At 36.2% G+C, this 20,941-nt stretch overlaps 1 protein-coding gene across 3 annotated transcripts in view; it reads right to left on the bottom strand.

Annotated features, from left to right (window-relative positions):
- Positions 1–20,941, bottom strand: part of LOC106662603 (dual oxidase maturation factor 2) — a 103,468-nt gene that overhangs the window by 13,174 nt on the left and 69,353 nt on the right. The window lies entirely within an intron of this gene.

A 20,941-nucleotide genomic window follows, 5' to 3' on the forward strand; every position in this document is an offset into this window, starting at 1 on the left:
GCAAAAAGGAGGGAAAATTCGAAAGGTGGGGTTGAGATGGGTGTGTTGGTGTCCGAGTGGATCGAAGTCACGATAGCTCAAGTAGCGGCGTATTTAGCCTAAAGTCGTGGGTTCGAATCCCGCTCGTGGCACTGATTTTTTAATCTCAACCAAAACCTTAATTAAAGATTAATTAATTGAAAAGAGTTAATTTGGTCAATCGGACCACGAAACCTAAACCCTAATAGATGTAATTCATATATTCACTAGTTTTCGTGGTCCGCTTGATCAATTAATACTTTACAATTAATTAAGGTTTTTAGTTGAGATGAAAAAAAATAAAAATGGCAAAAGGAGGGAAAACTCATAAGGTGGGGTTGAGATGGGGAGTTGATGTCCGAGTGGATCGAGACACGATAGCTCAAGTGGTAGAGCAGCGGCGTATCTAGCCGAAGGTCGTGGGTTCGAATCCCTCTCGTGCCATTGGCTTATTTTCATCTCAACTAAAAACCTTAATTAATTGTAACATATTAAAGTTTTGGGCCTAACAATTCGTCAAAGTAGTACTCCCATACTATGTTAGTGTTGTTGTAGTGACACTTACGGCACAAAGCTTTGCGGTTTAAGCACACTTAACACGATTAGCATTCGTTGTAACGAAATAAATTATGTATTTTTACACAGTTTTGTGCCTATGAATTAGTATTAGTGGATTAGTGACACTTACGGCACAAAGCTTGTCAATTAATTGAAAAGAGTTAATTTGGTCAATCGGACCACGAAACCTAAAACCTAATAGATGTAATTCATATATTCAGTAGTTTTCGTGGTCCGCTTGACCAATTAATACTTTACAATTAATTAAGGTTTTTAGTTGAGATGAAAAAAAGTTAATGGCACGAGCGGGATTCGAACCCACGACCTTCGGCTAAATACGCCGTTGCTCTACCAATTGAGCTATCGTGACTTCGATCCAGTCGGACACTAACATCCCATCTCAACCACACCTTTTAAACCTTTGTAATTCATATAGTTGGTTTGACTACGAGTAGGACAAAAAGTCTTAATTATCCTCGAATTAAACTGAGGTACATGAATTCTTACACATTTAAGCAGCCTTGGACTATCCTCTTTAGAAGTAATGGAGGAAGAGCAAGTCGATGAGAAATTTTCTCTTTCAGAGAGAGGATACCCATTTTAAGACAAAAACGCTCAATACTTTAAAATAATTCTATCCTGGCATGTTAAATCGGAACATGTAACTGAAGCGATTTGGCAAAATATATATTTTATCGAAAAGAGAAATGAGGAAACGGAAAACACACCGACCAATTCTTGAGATCACAATGGGCTTCAATAATCTGGCATTACCTTGTAAAGCAAAGCCAAATCGATTTTTCCGCCATGATTAACCTTATAAAATCACCATCGCTTGTCCTTTGAATGGTGGAAAATTGTGGCCACGAAGCACCTATTAACATGTAAGTTATACCCATTCAACTAAGTGTTTTTACTTTACGATTCGCTAAACGGTCATAAATTATTAGTGGTTGTGGGCAATAAAATGTTGTTTTTCACTTATCTAATTTTCACATCGGCAAAACTAGTCGGAGTAAAGAGTTTTCTCCATCGTCATAATTACAGGATTGATGATTCAATAGCGATTTCACATTCTTTTAGTATGATTAGTTTCCACCTAGCATTTAAGGAATGAAAGAAACTATAACTTTTAGTTCTGTATAAAGGATTAACCAAAAAAGCTGATCCACAAACAACCAAGTTTAATAACAATTAATGAATCTTTTTACGTTAGGTCTTGAATGAAATGAAAAAGTGTCACGAGCGGGATTCGAACCCACGACCTTCGGCTAAATACGCCGATGCTCTACCACTTGAGCTATCGTGACCTACAACCTTTCGAATTTTCCCTCTTTTTTGCCATTTTTCAAATATCGTTTAATCAGGATTCGATTCTCGGCGATACATGAAGTGGCGCCATGGAGAGCTTTTAGTACGAATTCTTAGCCATAGTACGAATTATATATACGATATTATTATATTATATATACGAATATAATTATATAACGATATATATATGTATATATATAACGAATATAATTATATAATTATATTATATTATATATACGAATACGAAGCCACAATAATTAGCCATAGTACGAATTCTTGTGTGTTCAAATTGGGGGTTATCGGGAAAGAAGGGCCCAGAGGCGACGGTGGGAATCGAACCCACGACCGCGGCGTGAGAGTCTCTCATGCTAACCACTCGGCTACCGCGGTCCCCGGTTATACTTCGTTTTACTTATTAAATCCGTTATATTTAGTGGTCTGATTGACCAAATTACTTCTTTCAATTAATTAATCTTCTTAAATATACCGCTGCTCTATCACGTTGAAAAATGGCAAAAAGGAGGGAAAATTCGAAAGGTTGTAAGTTGAGATGGGGATTGGAATCCGAGTGGATCGAAGTCACGATAGTTCAAGTGGTTAAAGCAGCGGCGTATTGAGCCGAAGGTCGTGGGTTCGAATCCCGCTCGTGACACAACTTTTTCATCCCAACCAAGACCTTACAAGATTAATTAATTGAAAAAAGTAATTTGGTCAATCAGACCACTGAATAAAATGGATTTAATCACAATATTAACATGGATCAAATGAACTTTACCCAGATGTAATTCGTCTATTCAGAACTGACAGATCCACATACAATTTAACCCGGACGTCAGGACGTTCTTGTTGCTGTGATGAAACTATGTCGTCAGTTTTTATCACTTGCCCGCATGGTGATGTCAAATCTTGTCGGCTGCCTATTAAGATCGATAATTGCGACAAATTTGTGTTCGGAATATTTTATATCACCTGGCTCTTCGGGCAGATCTTTTCCAATTTTGAATTTTGCCCGAAGAGTTCTAAATTCCTTGCATGTTGCTGGTTATTTTAATCTTCCTTTTGCGAAAGACGCCACGGCTACGACTTTCTTGAGGAATACTCCTAGCTTCTTGGCTTCCAACATACCAATACAGTTAAAAACTTCGAACATAGGGTACTTGATGTTATTTTGGCCCCTTTATCATATCCGGAAATTCCATGACATAACACAGCTTTGTTTTAATTTACTGTTAATAATCAATAAAACTTTTATTTCAATAATTAATTTGATATTTTATATCAATTATTAGCCCTGACTCTAGGATGAAAGAACATTTGGGTCATAAATAATCTTACTAAAACCTAGTACATAGATTCACTAATTTCGTGGTCCGCTTGACCAATTAAACATTACAATTAATTAAGGTTTTTAGTTGAGATGAGATTGAAAAATGGCAAAAGGAGGGAAAACTCATAAGGTGGGGTTGAGATGGGGAGTTGATGCCCGAGTGGATCGAGGTCACGATAGCTCAGGTGGTAGAGCAGCGGCGTATCTAGCCGAAGGTCGTGGGTTCGAATCCCTCTCGTGCCATTAGCTTTTTTTCATCTCAACTAAAAACCTTAATTAATTCTAGTACATAGATATTTCTGCTCGTTTGTTAGGTTTGCTGTTACTATCACAAAAAAATTAATACCCTTACAGTCATTCATTGACCACCATTATCGCTCGAGCAAACTTAAAATACTCAATATATGCAAGAAAAATGTCACAACACAAAAAGGAGTGGTAGTACAGCTGGATTTTTAAAATTTTTTGCTTTCGCCACGAAAGACAATATAGATGGATCGTGACAGTTTTTATTGCCAACAACCGTAATGGCGTGTACTTAATATATAAGTAAAAAGATAAATAAACTTCCATTTGACTCTCCTGTGAAATTTTCTTTTGTTGAGTTGAGTCACTTTTCTTGTGGATGTGCGATACAGACAGATGACAAAGTTGGCATACCAATCGATGCCACTACCCCCAAATACAACTTAACCAATAAAAAGTTACTTTAGCAGAAAGGGATCAATGGGTCAAAGAAATACCTTTGAAGACCAATCCCTACTCAAAAACAGAGCTCGGGAGGAATCCGAATACTGAACTGACTTTAAATTTAGGTAGATACGCTACACAACCTAGCAATTGTGCCAGTTAAATAAAGAAACTAGGAATCATTCCAAGAAGATTTTCTCTGGCAGTCGGGTGGCACTTATGGCCTTAGTGTCAGCGAGGTAAAGACAAAAAGCGGAATTATATGGAACCTCTGGCTGAAGTCAGGCACGCCAATGACTTGACCGTGGCATGAGTCCTGAGCATTCGGGACATGGAGGTAATGAGAAAGAGGACATGGCCAAAAAAAGGAGTCAATATGTTTGCCGCCTAAGAAGGCATATACCGGATAGTACAGACAGAAGAAACACTGTGCAGATACTGCCAGGAAGAATACTGCAGAACACGTTTTGTGTTTTTGTGACGCTCTATGTAGGTATAGATTCTGGCAACAGGAGAGGAAAAGCCGCAATCAAGATCGTACACTAAAGAGCTGCTGGCAAGGCTATGGAGATTGACTAACAACCTAAAGCTGGCCAAATAGAGAAGCACAATGAGGTGCACCTACTCTCGTGAGGTGCGGAGGCTTTGTGGACACCTCATTTATCCCTATCCCTTCAGTTTTAATTATTATTATCAAATTCATTTCGGTGGTTTGTCTTTGTGTTATTTTGTCAAACGAGTCTTACAAGTTTATAACAAGGGCCACAATTAATCCCTCTTTCTCTCACACACTCTCTCTCTTTTCGCCGTCACTCTAACCTCTACCCTTCCATTTTATTCTCGTGTTTTGTTAATTTTCATGAATTTTTTGCTATTTATGCTTATTCGGATATCGTGAGATGCGGTCTGGTGTGACGTAGGTTTTAGAAAAACTTTTTTCTTTATAGTGCCAACGTTTCAATCTTTATTGAAATCATTTTCAGGGCCAAAAGTGTTTATTTTTTTGGGTAGATGTGTCATTCTTGTGTGTCGGATCTCTCAACACGACAGATCTCTCATTGAATTTATGATTTTAAAATTTATTTTTTCTAAAAAACCACGATTATTGAATAGTTGTTTTTCAACATGGAGTTCAAATATTTTTTCTTTAGAAGGTTTTCATTCGTTTAATTTTATTTACAATTATTTAATCGAGATTGTCGTTTCTGTTACTTAGGAAGTCAATAGCTCACGAATCCGATTATATTCGCCGTCGGTTTCGAAACCGAATGGCGAGCTGCAAAGGCCAAAGGAATTTCCTATTTCTCCGTCTACAGGTTCACGGCGACCGTCCACGCAATAGAGTCTCAAAAGGACAACAAAGCCGGTTGTTTGAGGTACGCGTACTTGGCCTTTGGCATCTTCATCCGCGATGGTATTAGGCGCAATTTGGTAGCAGGGCCCTCCTCGGTCCGTTGCATCACTCTCCGGAACCCTGACATCCTTGTCGGGGTGACAACGAGTCCCGATAAAGCACTTTTATCCCCCTCTCGGCCGGTTGTGAAAAGCCGCGTAGTGACGATGCAGTTTTGTGATAATTTAAAGAGGGATTAACCCCTTGGGCAATAGTCTCCGTTAAAAAAAGCGTCGGAATTTTTTCGTCTTATCTTCAAAATTGGGTCCTAGGTGACGATTACGTAAAGAAAGAAGTAAGTTCCCTTTTTATCGTATTGGGGTTCATGAAATCTCGAAGATTCTATCTTTATTTATTTACGCTAGTTAGAACATTAAGAAATTGTCCATGGTTACCGAGAATAATAGAAGACTGTCTTATGCAATGTCCTGCAGACGTGCTAATTTTTTTTCTCGCTCTGATCATCGATAAAAATTTACGAAACGTTAAGCAAACGCATGAATAGATTTTGATTTACGCCTCTTACGATTCATTAAATGTGATGACAAATTTATTAACTCTTGATATTATCAATGGCTGAGGGGGTTCTTTACAGACTTTCACTGCAAGCAGCCCATCCAAACTGTAGGCACACTCCATCATTTTGAAGGCCAGGGCTATCTGTTTAAAAAAAGTGATAATTCAAAACAAATCACGTACTTATTTGTTTAGAGAAGACTTTAAAGTTCAAACACTTTCTGAAAGAAAAAAAAATAAAAGACTACAAAACGCTACTACATACAAATTTGACATGTAGCCTTGAAAAAGAAAACCGTAGGAGGGATGTTTTACATTTCGTGTATCCTGCTCTGTAATCTGCTGCATAATCATTATGGATGGAATAGTGAACCGCATCAATTTTCACGAAATTTGACAAGGTTTTTATTTATAATGTTTGTTTTGCGCTTCTTTAAACTTTTTGCCTTCCTAGATTTCTTTTTCTTTTAACTTGAGATATTTTTCTTCTTACACTGTACATTTGTAGTTTGTACTGGCCGCTCTAGTAAGTTTAACCGTGGAAATAATTCTTTTTCTCACAAAGTTTGGTCCATAAAAAACTTAGCTAAATTCTCTTAACGCTAAGCTTACTTGAATTTAAAAAATAATAATTTGCAGTATATTACAACTTCCTTTAAATAGGTAACGTGTAACACGAGAAAGGAAATTTTTTTAATGGTGAGCATAAGAATCTTTGACCATATTGGAACTATTTCTTTTCTTATTTTTTCGTTCTTATTTTCATGTAAATCACACTGTACATTAGTAGTTTGTACTGGTCACTCTAGTAAGTTTAACCTTGGAAATAACTCTTTTTCTCACAAAGTTTTGTCCATAAAAAAAACTTAACCAAATTCTCTTAACGCTAAGTATGCCTCAATTTAGAAAAAAAATGTAGTATATTACAACTACCTTTATAAGTAACATGTAACATGAGAACGGAAATATATACAAAATTTAAAAAAATGGGTGGAGAAAATACACATTTGTAGTACTCATGATAGTAAAGTGTATATTAAAAATAACGTTGTATGATATCACGTTCGGTTCGTACAAAGAATCTGTTTATTTTTTTTTATTGCTCCTACGATGGGATATAATTTTGGTGGGCGGTATGTTCGCGCCAAAAATCGCGAATTATAATTGTTTATTTTGTTTCCGAAATGCCGCTAATCTAGAATTTATCCTAGCTCTGTTCCCTCCCCACAATCCTGTCCTGTTGCTGCCTAGTCCTGCTCTAGTCCTGTTCGCTTCCGTCTCGCTTCCATACAGACCACTATTAATTAGCCTCCAAGAGTGATTTTCTTTTAGTTTTCTTTCAGTTTTTCTCTTATTTTTAAGAAGCTTTTTTTCGTTTTGTTAATTATCGCGTTCAAAATAACGCGAGTGTCTCCTCCCGCATTCTTAATCCGACACATACAGGGTTCGGACGGAGCCCCGAAGGTAATTAATAGGCTAGGATTCTGTTTTACCTTTGGCCAGAGTTATTGCAGGTTCTGGCTATTAAACGGCTCTCCTCCCTGGTTGTCGAGAAAATCAAGCCACATTTGACAAGTTAGTATTTTATTTTATTTTTATTGCGACCGATCAGCGCGTGCACATAAAATTTGGTCCTCCGGGCCGAAGACAGCACTGTTCTATTTTTTTGTAAATGTATCTGAGTATATTTTTTGTCTTTCAGTCTTGCCCTCTACCTTTTGTAGGAAATCGATGTATCAAACTCAAGGTGTACTTGGATGTTGGAGGTTGCCCCAAGCAATCGACAATTCGGGTTAGAAGACAAAATTGGTCCTATGATCGTAGACGTTACAAACCACTACACGACAGATGATCCAAACTTCCACTAAACTTCCAAAGATTGATTACACCAAGGTTCTCAAACCTATCCTATCGAACTCGGGGGGGTCAACCAAGAATTCCAACTCCCAAAGCATCCAATCGAAAGTCCTAAGAAAAATTACATTACACTCCTTTTTATGCATCAAACCTCATCCTTCGCGGATACCTTAATATTATTAATATACAGGAGTAGAGAAAACCTATTAAACAAATTCCATCAATCTCTTTCCACACATCCCAATGCCTCGGTCCAACAGCTAAATTCTACTACTATCCCAGATAATACTCTCCGTCGACTGAAATGCCGATGTCCTATGTAGTATCGAAGAAAATTGGAAAAGTAAAGTCATTATTTATTTCTTCTTTAGAAGGCTCACCACTAGATGATCTCCTCACATGTTTTTTATGTCAATTTTGTTCTTATAGCACTGAATGTACAGTATGTACCAGTTTCTATTCAAGTCAAATACCTAGGACTATATCTCGATAGCACTGACGTGGAATCCCCACAAAAGACATAAAAAACAAAAATTTAGTTCAAGACTTGAACTACGTACAATACTTTACTAAGAGCAGTATGGACATACGGAGTGGAACTGTGGGGTACTACCAAGCCATCCAATATCCAGTGCATCCAGTCCTGCCAATTGAAAGTCCTTAGACAAATGGTCAAAGCACTTTATTATGTCACTAACCTCACTATCGGCAAAGACCTCAATATTCTTTTTGTCAACAAACTGATCTGTACATATGTTCCCACTGTCGCAATGTCATGTGACATTGAGGTTCTTTAGCGTGCGCACCTAGCCGCAGGCCTTATCACACGTTTAGATTCTCAAATTAGGAGCGACTCACCTCCGCTCTCAGAAAATCTGCTTCTTCTGTGAAGTTCGGTGTAGGCGCTCGCAAATCCTCAGACTAATCGACAGACACGCTGACTTCTCCCGCTTGCCCTTCCAGTGCCGCGCGTACAGGGATACCCAAAAAGTGGTCGAAATGCATCGTTCAAGTCTCCCACGCACTCCCTAGATAGAGACGACAACTATCCAACTATCTCCCTGGGTGTAGGGGCTCCGCCAGCGTCGAAACCACCGGATGCGCTCCGGCCGCGGTTTCGATTTTAGTGGGATCTTTAACCACCCCCTAGAGGGTGGTCTGTGATTCACTGATCTGTTCAAATTCCAAACCATCCTAACCATACTGCTCGAGCCCTCTCCTCATTCGCACCCTGACAACCCGCCTCAACCGACGGTCGCCTCGGGACCTCCTAGACACCTAATCATACACATTGAGTACCAGCAATGGGTGACTCATAAAAACTTGTGTTATACCGGTGCAGTGCTGGCATTAGTGCTGTGTTATACATTAATCATGTGTACATACTTGCATACAACCATTTATAGGTAACAAATAAATTTAATTTAAAAAAATTCTTCTTAGGAGGTTCACCACTGGATGAGTTCTCCTCACATGTTTTTTATGTCAATTTTGTTTTATATAAAAAACAATAAAAAAAGACCGTAGAATATGGTGAATGTGGTGTCCACGAGCAAAATATATTACCTAGATTTGCAATAAGTGACAAATATCAATACAATCTGTATGCCGACCGGCCAATTTTTATTCCCCACTAAGATCAGCCCATTTAAAGGCGAAGAAAGTGATTAATGGATGTTGATTTGGCTTCGGCCAAGATTGTTACCGGTAAACAAAATCCATTTTTCACCCGGCACTCATTAATCTTCGAGTAAATGTTGGACCTCCGAAAGCAAACAGAATGCACCTAGATGAAAGGGTACTCGAAAAGGAGCTGTGCGATATACGAGTTTCTGCAAAGGAGAAACCACAACTTTCATACGCGAGCATCTTCACTTTCGACATATCATGGATTTATTAATAAGTCTGTCGTCTACCTTCCTTATTTTAACTTTCAAGATAAAATAATATTTTTTCAGACTTAGAGAATAACTTTCACATCTAAACATCATCTAGAGAAAATTTTCTTTGTGCTTTGTACTAGTTCTTTTTTTTTATATTTCACTTCAACTGAAAAATTTATTTTCATGCAACCTGACTGAATTGTAACGTCATAATAATCGATAATAAAACGTGCTAATAAACTGATTCTTCACTTGACGTTTTGGATTTACAAACACTTTCGTTTCTCTTTTCTCACATTTAAAATAGATAAATTTCTCTCATAAAACTCATTGAAATAGAATGTGATTTAACACTGGGCATAACTTTATATAGTGGTCATCAACATTTCTAAGATTACATAAAGATCATATCTGTCTACTATGTTATTTGCTGAATAGCTTGTAATTTCTCTCTCTCTTTTTCAAATGTTGCAAGTGGGAAAGCCTTTATTCGAGTCGTTTAGATTTATATTGGAAATTTTATCGCTGATGTGAAAACGAGACGAACAATACTAGTGGAAGTAATGATATATTTTATAAAGGCAAATTAAAAAAAAACTATTTTCTCTTCTGTATATGGCATTTACATCACAATTATGTTTGCATCACATCTTTTGCATTTCATCATGGTAGAAAATATGTTTATGCAATGTGTATTCTGCCTTGTATTTTTTAAAAAGTAGGATTATCATGTTTTATCTGGACAAAGGTCGTTCCAAGATTAAACATGCGAATTTCTCAATGCTTTTTTGTTATAATTAATAATAAATATTGAATGGGGGCGTCGGTGGCCGCAAGGTTTAGTCTTTGACACGGCGCTCATCACTGTAAGGTAAAGGTCCCGGGTTCGAATCCAGCGGCCCTGCATTCGAACCCGACATACTTACAAATGGGCTTTTTTTCAAAAACACCGGCACCCTGAGGGTTTATATGACCTCTGCTGTTGCGAACCCTCGTAAAAAAATATAAAAAATAAAATAAAAAATAAATAAATATTGATAGGAAAAATAATAATTTAAGGCAAATTTAGCGTAAAATTACTTTCGATTTAAAATTATTGAATATTTCGATTCATATTCGATCAATAACAGTAATAATACAACATAATTTTCAATTGGTGGTTCAATTATCTGGCGTAGAGATCAATCATTTTTAAATCAATTCTGCGTCAATAAGTCAATAATGACGTTTTATAGCAAATGTTCTTCTCGAAAAAAAAGAAACTAGTAATGACAATTTACGAAGTTGAGCTTACAATAACGATATGTACTAAGTATTTGAAGTTTTTGTATGAGGGTATCAACGCAATGCCTGCCCGTGACTAGAATTATACTCAAAGGCGTCAAAACCGGACATTTTATTTAATTGTTTATTTTCCATAACAATTAGGTATAAATATGAAGTTGACTTTAAATTTAAACACAACAATTAATATCTTGTTGTTTTCGTCAATAGAATTTTACTAATCATTTTACAGATTAAAACAAAAGTAATTCTGATCAATTTCATCCTTTTAATCTGGTCAGTGTTTTTCTGTCAAAACACAGTGCCAAAACATCGTCATAGTGTATTGCGATCCATAATTTATTATGCAGCTCAAATTTTGGGCTATAATCGCTATGAGGTTAGGAAAGGTTTCAAGATGTTATTAAAAAAATATATTTTCTCTATTTACAAACACCCCTACTTATATGGTTAATTTCACTAATTTCGTGGTCCGCTTGACCAATATTAACCATATACAATTAATTAAGGTTTTTAGTTGAGATAAAAAAAAGGCAATGGCACGAGCGGGATTCGAACCCACGATCTTCGGCTTGATACGCCGCTGCTCTACCACTTGAGCTATCGTGACCTCGATCCACTCGGATACCAACTTCCCAACTCAACTGCACCTTTTGAATTTTCCCTACTTTTTGCAATTTTTCAAGATCGTGGGTTCGAATACCGCTCGTGCCATTGCCTTTTTTATTTCAACTAAAAACCTTAATTAATTGTATATGGTTAATATTGAATCCTCCGATGGATCAATTTTCATATATCACTAGGCCTGCTTTTTATGTTTTGTTTGATGTTGTTGTCGCTTCCAGGTCATCGATTGGTAAATGCTGTAGCCAGGGAGGTGGTAAGGCGTAGGACTCTCTGGTTTGGTTCCTGGGGTACCTTGGCTCACAAGTACTCTTCTGAGTTTGATCTTTCCACAGACAATATGTCTCAGTCGAAGACTCAGCTTTCCTTACTTTACTCGTAAAGCTCATTTTCTGCAGTGTACTGGGCTCCGTTGCTTATAGTACAATGTCATCTGCATAGAGCAAACAACAAACATTCAACCCATCAATATGCAATCCACCGCCTACAAAATCTCATAGATCATTGATATATAACGAAAATAAAAGTGGAGATAGCAATCAACCTTGCTTTAGCCCTATGTTTGTCTTAAAGGTATTTGAAACTCCCTCCACACACATACATTGAGTAAGTTCTTCTGGAAGCTGTGGCCCCGTTCGCTCCATTTATTGAGGACAACTTCGCGTTAAAGCGTGATAATGCACGACCGCATATAATTCGAGTGTCACCCATTGCTTGGAAACTTCGCAGTTCAACAGAAAAATCAAACCTTGAATTATCCTGAGACAATACGGGAAATATAAACTGACAAGGATATGTCCAATTTTTAAACATAAACTTTAATGCTCTATTTGTTTAATTTGTTTAAGCATTATTCCACTCATACACTTTCTGTCTCTTTCAAACTTCAATAAGGCTGAATAAATTTGTATAATTGTCGATTTTGACCTGTTTTTGACATGCGAGACTACCTCGCTCTAGACTTTGAGAGTAAAAATGCCTATGGATGCGCCCAATATTTTCCGGATATAGATTGTCAGAAATTTTTTTAGGGAAAGCTTAAAACAGTAGTTAACCTTAATCAAGGATACAAATGACAAAACATGAACTAATATTCCAAAATAAACAAAACAAAAATTAAAATGACTGAAGTAGGTGTGTATACAGTGTTACATGTATTTTACCATTATTTGTGCTATAATATGAAAATGTAAACTTTATAAATAAAAAAAATATTAGCCTAATATTTACTGTAATGGGTGGTGATTAGTGACCGTTAATCGATAATTATTCGGAAATCGTGAGATGCGGTCCGGTGTGATGTAGGTTTTAGAAAAACATTTTCTTTATCGTGCTAACGTTTCGATCCTTATTGAGATCATCTTCAGGGCCTGGGATTTACAAACATTGTTTACCTTTAACAAATACATTTAGGATGTGGAAAAGTGAATTTATACAATGCAAAATATATGAGTGAGTAGAAATACTTTGATTGGATATAAAAAATATATTTTGCATTGCTTGCAACTTTCATAGAAAGAATTTCATATTACCTCTAATTTCATATGTGTGTTGTTCCTTTTCAGACACTTTTTAATCAGTTTAAAAATCATGATTAATATTTTGAAAATGGGACAAGGCGTTCGCTGTTGATTTTAGACAAAAAAACTACTTAATGATGAAGTTAAAGAAACTGAATTTTCCCTTAAAAAAAGAAAGTCAGACAACCCAACTTATTAACCATAATCGGTATGTCGACACGTAAGACACTCGCATAGGAAAGAGTCTTCTAGACTGTGCACCTCGTTCATGTAACATCTGCGTTTCTGCTCGCTTTCAAAGAGACAAATGTTTTTGAGAGATTAATGCAAAGGAATGAAAAATGGATTTTTTGCGGTCTGGACACCTTGGTAGAGTCCATTAGTCATTTTCTTCAGGTTTATACGCAAAGCTTTTTGAAAGAAGAAATGCCTACAGTGGAACAGTAATAGAAAATAACCAAAGCTCGCTGATTCAATCTAGCAGATTGTCACTATTTTTAGTGGTTTCTATGTGATATTTTGTTAGTCCTGCCCTTTCGATAAGGTTTCAAACCTGTAGTACTCAGTAGACAAAATGACGCATGGATCAATCCCTGAAGGTGATGAGTTGGCAAAAAGCGCCAGGTAACGAAAACCAACGAGAAACTGAAAGCTGGAAACATATTAATGTGAAGAAAGGAATCAGTTTTTTTTGTTCTCGTCTTGTTTTGAATAATTTTGCTAGAAATTACTCAGCAGGTCATGGTGCATTATACTGCAAGAAATGATATTATCTGTCGATTATCGCCACTTTCAGTTATTGGTTTATGCTATTCAGTCAGTCTCCTTTTTAAATGATTTAAATATTATGTAAATCGATTGAAAAAATACCGCTAGGCTGACAGCGTTGATAGGCGGATCAGGATAATCAGACTAAACTACTGGCCACCCCCTCGGAGACTACAACAAAATATCTCTGTTGTTTTATGCTGAGACATTCTATTAAAGCTGTATCACGTTATAAACTGGCGATTATGCTATTTTGTCAGTCGTGTCTTTTCGATGTTTGAAACTTGTAGAAAAACTCGATTGACAAAATATCAGACAATGATCGGCTTAATTCGTCTGGAAACCAGAAGGTTGAGATGACCAGAGATGATCAGACATCAAGGCTACAACATTTTACAGCTAAGTTTGCAAAGAAAGAATAACGTTTTTTTGCTGTCATTTTGTTTTTTGACAAATTTTAAAAGGAATTTCTCAACAAGGTGAAGCTATATTTTATAGCAACAAATAGTTTTATCTGTCAGATGTTTACCGTTTTCAGTATTTGGTCTATGTTTAATAATGTCAGTCCAATAAAGTATCCTTTTTGGAAGACTTAAGCCGTTGACAAAATACAACTACTAGATCGACTAACAGCAATGATAGGCTGATCTTAGATCATCACCTCACAGAGTTCAATAAAGGACTATGTTGTTTTATGCTGATATGGTTTATAAACTGCATTACGCTATAAGCTAGCAATCAGATGACATACCTTCTTCTATTTCCTGAAAGACTGATAGTGATGATCAATGATAAATTCTTCTTTTCTAGTGAAACAATCAGTCCACTGAAAATGAGGTGTTACAAGGACACTATTGACTAATATAGTATAAGGAGACTAAAATATCGGAAACGATCGAACTACAAACTACTTGTGTGCCGAAGTTAACCTAAAAAAATAGACAATATAGCCTATCAACAGATCAAACTCTTAAAAGAAGTTGTATGATGATGATCATAAGAAAAATCATCATTCTTCAAACCTTATCCTTAGGTTCACGACTTAGGAGTGTTCAAAAAAATAGATATAATATAATATTGTTTTGTTTAATTTTGCAAGAACCATTTACGATTATGATTGCCCCGCAGCTTATTATTTATGATTTATGATTATTTCCATTCATTCATGACCATTTATGATTATTTCATCAAGTGAGATTCAGTGGGTAAAATCGGTAAGGAGTTCACGTGCCATTAGATGACCTTTGGCGGATTTCAATGTCCGATGCTCAATTTGGCTGAAAACAACTTCCGTTCTTATTGTCTTCCTGATCAATAATAATTCTAAAACATATGATTTTGATTACGTAGAGCTTATTATCTTCCACGTTGAAGTACATTTTCGCCCATTGTTGGCAAACGTTTAACCCAAAACTTGCGATACTCTGTCCGATGGTCCAATGCAGCCTCTTTACCTGCGAAACTGGCTTGACTACAAGTTATGATGTAGTTAGTATATCTGGGGCATAGCGATGATGAAAAAGGAAAAAAAGCACAACAAAACTGAAGGTGTAAAACTCAGCTTTAACTTAATAAAAAAGAAAAACACAAAAAGAAAGAAAAATTCAACGTAATAATCAAACAAAAAACATAAAAAAAGACGATAAACATAGTGAAAAACCAAATTAAGCTGATTTTTTGTTTTTTATTAGGTTAAAAATATATTTATAATATATGCAAAATATATTTTGCATTGTATAAATTCACTTTTCCACATCCAAAATATAATTGTTGTATGTAAACAATGTTTGTAAATCCCATGCCCTGAAGATGATCTCAATAAAGATCGAAACGTTGGCACGATAAAGAAAATGTTTTTCTGAAACCTACATCCACGATTTTTAAATAAATATCGATTAACGGACACTAATCACCACACATATTAGGTTAAAGTTTTTTAACTTCTGTATGGTTCTTTTTCTTCATATGTCTGTCTTTAGTGTAGTTATTTTGTCCAAGTTTTCTGCTTTGAATGTTCGCTATGTTTATTGTCTATTTTTTATGTTTTTTTATATTTTTCTTCCTTTTTGTCCTTTTTTATTAATTTGTGGTGTTTAGCGACCATTATTTGGAGATTGTGAGATGCGGTCTGGTGTGACGTAGTTTTAGAAAAACATTTTCTTTATCGTGCCAACGTTTCTATCTTTATGTTTATAAATCCCAGGCCCTGAAAATGATCTCAATAAAGATCGAAACATTGGCACGATAAAGAAAATGTTTTTCTAAAACTTACGTCACCTCAGACCGCATCTCACGATCTCCAAATAATCTTTTTTATTAAGTTAAAGTTGGGAAATAAATTTTGGCAAAGACAAAAAGTTGAATTACCAGATAAACCCATTCACCCTTTTTCACACCGTCACCATTTTTTCCCCATTTAGCGTACAATTTCTCCACTTTGGTTCAATGTAATTAAACAAACGGGGATATACCGTTAGAAAGGTTTTAAACGAAGTATTTTTAAGCTGCAATTTTAATTTTTCCAATGATGTTGCAAATGTCGTGTTTTTTAGAAATTTTAAATTTAGCAGTTTTTGAAAGATTTAGGTTTTTTAGCGAAAATTACATGGAATGTTCTAGTAGGGAGCCTTTTCAAAGGAAATTTATTGCTCTTTTTAATTTTTTTTTTTGATTTCCCAAAAAAATATGCCAAGAGCTACGAGCAGATTTATAACGAAAAACGTAGAACATAAAATTACAATTAATTAAGGTTGTTAGTTGAGATAAAAAAGTCAATGGCACAAGCGGGATTCGAACCCACGATCTTCGGCTAGATACGCCGCTGCTCTACCACTTGAGCTATCGTGTCTCGATCCACTCGGACACCAACTTCCCATCTCAACCGCACCTTTTGAATTTTCCCTCCTTTTTGCCATTTTTTCAGATCGTGGGTTCGAATCCCGCTCGTGCCATTGACTTTTTTATCTCAACTAAAAACCTTCATTAATTGTAATATATTAATTGGTCAAGCGGTCCACGAAATTAGTGAATTTAAAGAACATAAAATGTTGAATATGTGAGAAAGGGTTGAGAATCGGGCCATGGTTCTTACGAACATTTTGTTGCATTTGAGGTGTAGAAGCACCTGACGAACATTGTGTCGTTTGATTAGCGAATCATCCTGTCTAACCATCGGCTTATTCAGTTCGAACTATTCCGGTCCAATTTTTGATCTTTCCACTACTGTTAGAAGAATGCCTTTTTCTCTGGTTAAAACTAGGATTTCGACTTTATTTTTGCCCGAGTCTGAGTCGAATCGGGCCACGTACGTTGCGACATATGTGCCCGTTTTGCGAGAGGGCTGATGGTCTGGCGAGAATGGCGTCCGAGGAATGCGGAATGGTTTTAGACTCGGGAAGCCGCCCTGGGACCTTGGCACAGATACCAGGTTCCCCTCCTCGGCGACGTTCATCACACCGGAGCGAACGCCGTTTTTTCCCTCTTCTTCGGCTATTAATTGATAATGACTCAGACGACCTTTGCTTTTCTCTTCCCGCTCTCGTGAAAAATAAAACTCGAGCGGCATCCTAAAAGCCTCGCGGGGGGGAGGGCGACTTTCACAAAACGACCGGCCTTTACATAACGTGGTGACTTCTGTTGGAGAAAAAAAATTCTCCAGTTTCGTCCCCCCCTTGAAAAGGATAAACTCATTTTGAAAAGACGATTGCTGATTACCTCGACAATCTAGAATAACTTCAAATCTGGGAAACGTGAGGAGCGGCCGTCATATCTGGCCCGTTTTTGAGCAAATTTTACAAAAATATTTTCTGATTAAATTCGGCATTTCCTACTCTGCTACGGCCTTAGTAAAAAAAGTCACACGAGGTTTTTTTAATTCCGTACGAACGAAACACTCTCGTTTTCAAAATGTCTGCCCCAGTTTCTCAATCCAATACTTTCATTTCGTGCAAATATTTTCATAACCGCCATCCGAAATCCATTGTTGAAAAAAGAATGATCATGTGACTAGCACGTAAATCTTTCTCTCTTTTCTAAAAAAAGTTAATCGTTCAAACGCTTTCTAAATTGCTGGCACTTTCCTTATTTTATTATTTAAAAAATAATATTGATAAACAAAATCATAAAATATCAAACAATATTTTAAGACCAAAATATAAAAAGGAAATGTTTTCAACTAATTGTTAGCCACAAAAAGTATGTTATTTACTCCGTTATAATGAACGCTAATCGTGTTAAGTCCAGAACTTAGTGCTTCAACTATCACTACGATGGCTCTACCAGTATTTGAGAGTGCTATAGCATTTTCATTCATTGGAACATAACTGTATAAAAGCATGTAATATATTTCATTATAATATGCTATGCGTGTTAAGTGTGCTTAAATCGCCAAGCTTTGTGCAGTAAGTGTCACTATTCTACTAATACACTCCGTAACAGCATTTTCGACTAATTCATAGGCACAACATTCTATAAAAGTATGTTATTTATTTCATTATAATATGCTAAGCGTGTTAAGTGTGCTTAAATCGCGAAGCTTTGTGACGTAGTGTCACTACACCATTAATACAGTCGCTAACAGCATTTTCAACTAATTTATAGGCACAAAATTTTATAAAAGTATGTTATTTATTTCATTATACTATGTTAGTCGTGTTAAGTGTGCTTAAATCGACAAGCTTTGTGCCGTAAGTGTCACTAATCCACTAATACTAATTCATAGGCACAAAACTGTGTAAAAATACATAATTTATTTCGTTACAACGAATGCTAATCGTGTTAAGTGTGCTTAAACCGCAAAGCTTTGTGCCGTAAGTGTCACTACAACAACACTAACATAGTATGGGAGTACTACTTTGACGAATCGTTAGGCCCAAAACTTTAATATGTTACAATTCATTAAGGTTTTTAGTTGAGATGAAAAAAAGCCAATGGTACGAGAGGGATTCGAACCCACGACCTTCGGCTTGATACGCCGCTGCTCTACCACCTGAGCTATCGTGACCTCGATCCACTCGGACATCAACTCCCCATCTCAACTCCACCTTATGAGTTTTCCCTCCTTTTGCCATTTTTCAATCTCATCTCAACTAAAAACCTTAATTAATTGTAATGTTTAATTGGTCAAGCGGACCACGAAAGTAGTGATGTAATATGTTATTTATTTCATTATAACACTAACTAGTACTAACTAACACTAACTAGCTAATCACGTTAAGTCAAGATGCTTAGTGCTTTAACTTTCACTACGCCGACTCTAACCCCACGTGCAAGTACTAACAGCATTTTCAACGAATTGTTAGGAACAAAATTGTATGTTATTTATTTCATTAAGACGTTTGCTAATCGTGTTAAGTATGTTTAAGACGTGAAGCTTTGTGCCGTAAGTATCACTAATATCACTAAATACAGTCACTGACGGCACTTCCAACGAATTTTTAGGCGCAAAGTTCTATAAAAGTATGTTATTTATGCTATTAAAGCATGTGTGCACTTGAATCGTTAGGCACAAAACTTTAATATGCTATTATTTCATTACATCTAATGCTAATCGTGTTGAATCAAGAAGCTTTGTGCTGTAACTGTCACTACGACAACTTTTACTTTATATGTGAATGCTAATAGCATTTTGAACTAATTGTTAGGTACAAAACAGTATAAAAGTATGTCATTTATTTCATTATAACGTATGCTAATCGTGCTAAGTGTGCTTAAGTCGCGAAACTTTATGCCGTAAGCATCACTACTTTACTAATACAGTCGCTGACAGCACTTTCAACGAATTGTTAGGCTGAAAATTCTATAAAAGTGTGTTATTTATGCCATAAAAGTGTGCTAATCGTATTAATTGTACTTAATTCAAGATGTTTTATGGTGTAACTGTCACTACGACAACACGAACACCGTCTGGGAGGGCTAACATCATTTTGAACGTTACTAACAAGGACAAGAACACAAAGCACATTTTAAAAAACTTTCATAAACACATAAGAACATATAAACACAAGAAAACTTTATGGCATAATGTTTTTCTCTTGTATTAAATTACATTTATTTAAGAAAACTTGGCTTCTTTTAGATAAATTAATTTTATTCTTAGTGAAACTGGCAAAATACACATTTATAAAGAAAAATTGATTATTTTTATTAATAGGTCATCTTTAAAAATTATTTTCCTCGTTTGACCGTTTGTAAAACTACTGCAGTTTTCGGTTTTATAAGAAATATGATTATAAAAAAAAATCTATTGTTCAAACATTTTTTCATTGATCGGAACAGACGGCCTCATGAAGGTTGATGATGTGTCAGGTAGCACGTCCCAATCCCAATTTGTGCACCGTCACCGGCGAAGTATGAGGCCTTGCGAAGTCACGAAAGCTGCTTTTCCTTGATAGCTCCTTGATATTCTAGGGCTCGGAACATTATTTGATGGACGTTTCCTTCTCGGCAAGCTGTTTACCACAGTCAAATATTTCCGCCTGCCGGAGTACCCGAAGTCCTTCCGGTTCGTATAGCTTTCTCCAAACTGGCGAACTTGTTATACGTTCAATTTGTTTTCTAACGACTTAATCTTTATCTTGCGATATGCCTAGGCGATGAAAATTCTATAACAACAGTTTTACGATAAAAAATTGTATAATAATAGTTATTTATGGCCGGTCAGAAGATTGTTGGAGGCAAATAACTTCTGTCTGTGGAAACAGGTTTTACGAAGGTACAAATGTTGATTAAATTTCAATTTATTAATATGATTAGATCAATGAATTTTCAACCAATCTAACTAGGCAAAGGCATCGACGTGCATATGATCCCGACGGTGATGGCCACCGAATCTCAAGAACAGCCATCAGTAATGGTATCTGATAAGAGGTTTAATTCTAAAGGAGCCAAGAAAATATGTGTGACAGATAATGACAATCATAAGCAAAGATCTTCTTTTTGAACTATATTGAGAAGATCGCAAAAGATCCATCGGTATAAGGCCGAATTGACTCGACAAATTCGTGCCACTCCTCTGCTACCAGTGTTTGCAAAACTTTTGTTAAAAACAAAGACTATCAGGTTGTTTATTATTTATTCCGTCATAGTCATTATTTATTCTGTTCATCGAATAAGAAGAGTCATCAAACAAGCACTTGAAAAATTTTTGCTGCCTTTCAAGATGGACTAAGCAAGCAACGTACATAGCCTGAGA

The sequence above is a fragment of the Cimex lectularius genome, unplaced genomic scaffold (assembly GCF_000648675.2).
Source record: "Cimex lectularius strain Harlan isolate CLEC.00 unplaced genomic scaffold, Clec_2.1 scaffold33, whole genome shotgun sequence".
Taxonomy (NCBI): domain Eukaryota; kingdom Metazoa; phylum Arthropoda; class Insecta; order Hemiptera; family Cimicidae; genus Cimex; species Cimex lectularius.